Source organism: Opisthocomus hoazin, chromosome W (genome assembly GCF_030867145.1).
Source record: "Opisthocomus hoazin isolate bOpiHoa1 chromosome W, bOpiHoa1.hap1, whole genome shotgun sequence".
Classification (NCBI taxonomy): domain Eukaryota; kingdom Metazoa; phylum Chordata; class Aves; order Opisthocomiformes; family Opisthocomidae; genus Opisthocomus; species Opisthocomus hoazin.
Window position 1 is genome coordinate 24503731 of NC_134453.1, and position 6000 is coordinate 24509730.

Genomic DNA, 6000 nt, shown 5'->3' on the forward strand with positions numbered 1-6000 from the left:
ACTGTGTGACCAATTGGGATGTGAGTGGCATTATTACTTGGTGTGGTACAGCTCCAGCAATAATTTTTGCTCGTTGGCATCCTTTATGGATTATAGCCGCAATAGTCTCAGTCCTTGTGGTCACAGTTTGTTTGAAATGGCTAGGACCGAAAATCCATTCCAGGATGCATAATGGGTCTGATTGTTGCTCCCGCCATTGAGCCAATATCCCAATGATCTCTTCCCGAGAGTCATAGATATATAACTGGATCGGGAAGCCTTCAAGTATTCGGGAGATAGAACCGTGTGTAATCTTCTGCGCGATAATTTGAAGTGCTGCCTCTGCTGGTTGTGTTAATTGGCGTGGTTCGTGAGAATCCTTTCCGTCCTGCAATAGTTCATACAGGGGCTGTAAATCCGTATTGGTTATTCCACAAACGTTCCGAATCCATTGAAGGTCTCCCACCAACTTTTGGACATCATTAAGGGTTTTGACGTTGTCAGCACGTATAGTCAACTTTTGCGGCCTAATCACGGTTTCAGTTAAAGTCATGCCCAAATATTTCCATGGGGGTTGTTGTTGAATCTTTTCAGGAGCCACCACTAAACCCCAATCTTCCAACATCCCCTTTAATTCAAGAACAATGTCATCTTGGATTGGACATCGTGAGGCCAATAATAAGTCATCCATGTAATGATAAAAAATTAGTTCCTGATGAGATTGTCGGAAAGGTTGCAGCGCCAAATCCACATACCATTGGCACATTGTTGGTGAGTTTTTCATACCTTGTGGTAGCACTACCCATTGGTACCACTTCGTGGGTGATGCTCTGTTAATGGTGGGTACTGCAAATGCAAACTTTTCACAATCATTCGGATGTAACGGGATGGTAAAAAAAACAGTCCTTCAAATCTAGGATCAGGATATCCCATTGTGCAGGTATCATAGCTGGCGACGGTAGTCCGGGTTGTAGTGGCCCCATATCCTGCATTACTGCATTAACTGCTCTTAGGTCTTGTAAGAGTCTCCATTTTCCGGACTTTTTCTGAATGGTAAACACAGGAGTATTCCAAGGACTAGTGGACAGGACCAAGTGCCCCAACTTCACTTGTTCATCCACCAATTCTTGGAGATGGGCGAGCTTTTCAGTAGACAGCGGCCATTGGTCCACCCAGATCGGCTTTTTTGTCAACCACGCGAGCTTCAGTGTAGGCCTGGATGCGCTCACTTCAATGGCCGCTGTCAAAAAGGCGTCTGAATGATACAACCCCATTGTGATAATACGTCTCTGCCTAATAGCCAAATAGTGGTATTCAAGACATAAGGGCGTGCTTGTGGCAGCAACTTACCATCTTGGTCTACAAAGGTAATGAACTCAGTACTCATTTGTGTCGCTGTTGCACCACCGATTCCTGTCACCATGCCCGACACTACCGTCAATGGCCATGACTCTGGCCATTGGGCCCTCGGGATTATAGTAACATCTCCTCCGGAGTCTAACAACATTTTCTGGTCTTTTAGTACAATGCCGTTCGGTCCTTTAATAGTGATCTTTCTTATGGGCTCTTCTGTGGAGAGAGATTGTACGAATGCCACCAAGGGGGTTCCACTTGAGCCAAAGGCGTCACTTCCCCTATAGTTAGGGTCAGTTAGGGGGACCTGAGCAATAAAAGGAATCAGTTGGGCAACCTTGCTGCCTCGTTTGATGGTTAATGGTGCCGTGAATACCTTTAACATAATCCCTATTGGGCCTGTGAAATCTGCATCAATTACCCCTGGTAGGACAAAAATTCCCTGACTAGATGCAGAGGATCGCCCCACCAACAATGCACTCAGCCCATGACCTAAAGGTCCTGTGGCTACCGAGGGGACGACATGCACCTTATCATCTTCTATAGTGATGTCTTGTCCCACGGCCAGATCGACTCCTGCGGAGCCGCTTGTGGCGGCTCGGAGCTCGTCGAGACAGCCATAGCTGTGGGGAACTTTCTTGTCCTCGCGCCCCCCATCCTGGCGCTGCTCTGCCCGTTTCCCGACAGGGGGGTACCATCCTTTTTAAACTGCGACCTGCATTGAGCTGCTTTATGCCCGAACTTGTCACATCTTTGGCATGTCCCTACAAATTCATCAGCCACCACCTTTTGCTTCTTGATCTGAGGACAGTTTCTTTTGTAATGGTCTTCCTCTCCGCAAATAAGACAACCAGTTTTTGCTTTAACACCTCGACCCCCTTTCCCCGTTTGCATGGCAGGTTGTAAAGCAGCGGTGTTTTGGTTTCGGCTGCCGCCGGCAACAAAAGCACCACGCGGCCGCCCCTCCCCCCGCCGGCGTGCGGAGGAGAATGGAAAGAAAGAGGCAGAAACTGGTGGGTCGGGATAAGGGCAGTTTAACAGAACAGCAAACAGAGGGAAAACAGGAACAACAACGATACAAATAAGGAGAAAACACAACCACGAACAGTACAACCCAGAGAGCCGCTCTCCCGAAAACAGGACCGGCGCTGCGCCCGCCCAAGCCGCGAGTGCCTTCCCCCCGCACCGCCCCCCCCCACCGGAACCCAGCGTGACGTCACATGGTATGGAATACCGGGCTCTGTTTGGCCAGGTGGGGTCAGCCCCCACCCCCCGGCTGTGCCCCTTCCTGGAGTCCGGTGAAAATTAACCCTGTCCTGGCCAAACCCAGGACATTATCCACCCCTTATTCCATACCATCTACGTCATGCCCAGGTCCCCCATTGTCCGGTTGATCACCACCACTTCTCCTGTCTCCAGATATCATTCCTTTAGTCTATGGATCATCACTCTAAAGTGTCCATTGAGTTCATTTAATCCATGACTTTGGGCTCCATCTGCCGTAATGGTCTTCCGTGGCAGGAGAGGTGATGTGTGGTGATGGGCGGTCACTTGCTGCATCCGGAGCTCACGGCTGATGTATCTGGTGCGGCCCGTGCCCACAGTCTGCAGGAGATGTTGATCTTGATGAAGTTGCTGGGTGCCAGTTGTTGAAAACCAGGTCCAGTCCCATCATTGCTGTGCTCTGCTAGGTTTTCATCGAAAAAGTCCATCCTTCTTTAATCTGGACAATTCTTACTATGCTACTACTGGTACAAAATATAACAATTATAACAGTGATAACAGACAGTGACAGGGTTATTTAACAACTAACTTTATACAATTTATTTATGGACTATTCTCGCCCAAAATTAAATCCCCATGAGGTACACATCGGACTTCCCCATCCTTCCGCATTACCCACCAGGTACACCCAGGTCCTTGAGCAAAAGCAATCCCGCGGACGGGCTTGCCTTTGCCCGAGGCAGGACTGACCCAAACCGTCTTCCCTAACATGTTCCGCATGTGCACTACAGGGACTTTATCCCCTTCTACGGGGCGCTGAGGTTTTGACTGGGCAGGACCAGCCCGGTTGGTGGACCCTCTGGTGTTAACCAACCAGGTGGCCTTTGCTAAATGGGTATCCCAATTTTTGAAAGTCCCACCCCCCATTGCCCTCAAAGTGGTTTTTAGCAGCCCATTGTAACGTTCGATCTTTCCAGAGGCTGGTGCATGGTAGGGGATGTGATACACCCACTCAATACCGTGTTCTTTGGCCCAGGTGTCTATGAGGCTGTTGCGAAAGTGAGTCCCGTTGTCTGACTCGATTCTTTCGGGAGTGCCGTGTCGCCACAGGACTTGTTTTTCCAGGCCCAGGATGGTATTCCGGGCAGTGGCATGGGGCACAGGGTAGGTTTCCAGCCATCCGGTGGTGGCCTCCACCATTGTGAGCACATAGCGCTTGCCTTGGCGGGTTTGTGGCAGTGTGATGTAGTCAATCTGCCAAGCCTCCCCATATTTATATTTCAGCCATCGTCCTCCATACCACTGAGGCTTTACCCGCTTGGCTTGCTTGATTGCAGCGCATGTCTCACATTCATGGATAACCTGTGCAATAGTGTCCACGGTCAAGTCCACCCCTCGGTCACGAGCCCATCTGTATGTCGCGTCTCTTCCTTGGTGGCCCGAGGTGTCATGGGCCCACCGAGCTATAAAGAGTTCACCCTTATGTTGCCAGTCCAGATCCACCTGAGCCACTTCAATCTTAGCAGCCTGATCTACCTGGTGGTTGTTTTGATGTTCTTCAGTGGCCCGACTCTTAGGGACGTGGGCGTCCACGTGACGGACTTTTACAGCCAACTGCTCTAGCCGGGCAGCAATATCTTGCCACAATGGGGCAGCCCAGATAGGTTTGCCTCTGCGCTGCCAATTGTTCTTCTTCCATTGCTGCAGCCACCCCCACAAGGCATTGGCCACCATCCAAGAGTCAGTGTAAAGATAGAGCACTGGCCACTTCTCTCGACTGGCAATGTCTAAAGCCAGCTGGATGGCTTTCACCTCTGCAAACTGGCTGGACTCACCTTCTCCCCCGGCAGTTTCCACGACTTGTCATGTAGGGCTCCATACAGCAGCCTTCCACCTCCGCTGCTTCCCCACAATGCGACAGGATCCATCCGTGAACAGGGCATACTGTTTCTTATCTTCTGGCAGCTGGTTATACAGTGGGGCCTCTTCAGCACGTGTCACCTCCTCCTCTGGCGATGCTCCAAAATCTTTGCCTTCTGGCCAGTCCATTATTACCTCCAGAATTCCTGGGCGACTGGGGTTTCCCATTCGGGCGCGCTGGGTGATCAGCGCGACCCACTTACTCCACGTAGCATCGGTGGCATGATGCGTAGAGGGGACCCTCTCTTTGAACATCCAGCCCAGGACCGGCAATTGCGGTGCTAGGAGGAGCTGTGCTTCAGTGCCGACCACTTCTGAAGCAGCTCGAACGCCTTCATATGCTGCCAGAATCTCTTTTTCAGTGGGAGTATAGCGGGCCTCGGATCCTTTGTATCCCCGGCTCCAGAACCCCAGGGGTCGACCTCGAGTCTCCCCTGGTGCTTTCTGTCAGAGACTCCAGGTTGGGCCATTCTCCCCGGCTGCGGTGTAGAGCACGTTTTTAACATCTTGCCCTGACCGGACTGGACCAAGGGCTACGGCATGAACTATCTCCCGTTTAATTTGTTCAAATGCCTGTCGTTGCTCAGGGCCCCATTCAAAATCATTCTTCTTCCGGGTCACGTGGTACAGAGGACTTACAATCTGGCTGTAATTTGGGATGTGCATCCTCCAAAAAGCCACAACACCCAGGAAGGCCTGTGCTTCCTTTTTGCTGGTGGGTGGAGACATAGCTGCTATTTTGTTGATGACATCCATTGGGATTTGACGGCGCCCATCCTGCCATTTTATTCCCAAAAACTGGATCTCTTGCGCAGGTCCCTTGACTTTATTTCGCTTAATGGCGAAACCGGCTTTCAGAAGGATCTGAACTATTTTCTCCCCTTTCTCGAAAACCTCCTCCGCTGTGTCGCCCCATACAATGATGTCATCGATGTACTGCAGATGTTCTGGGGCTTCACCCTTTTCCAGTGCAGTCTGGATTAGTCCATGGCAAATGGTGGGACTGTGTTTCCACCCCTGGGGCAGTCGATTCCAGGTGTACTGGATGCCCCTCCAGGTGAAAGCAAACTGTGGCCTGCACTCTGCTGCCAAAGGGATGGAGAAGAATGCATTAGCGATGTCAATTGTAGCATACCACTTGGCTGCCTTTGACTCCAGCTGATATTGAAGTTCTAGCATGTCTGGCACGGCAGCACTCAGCGGTGGTGTGACTTCATTCAGGCCACGGTAGTCTATTGTCAGTCTCCACTCTCCAGTAGATTTTCTCACTGGCCATATGGGACTATTAAAGGGTGAGCGAGTTTTGCTGATCACTCCTTGACTCTCCAGCTGGCGGATCAGCTGATGAATGGGGAGAAGGGAGTCTCGGTTGGTACGATACTGTCGCCGGTGCACCGTTGTGGTCGCGATTGGCACCTGTTTTTCTTCAACCCTCAGCAACCCCACAACGGAAGGATCCTCCGAGAGACCAGGCAAAATGGACAGCTGTTTAATTTCTTCTGTCTCCACAGCAGCTATGCCAAA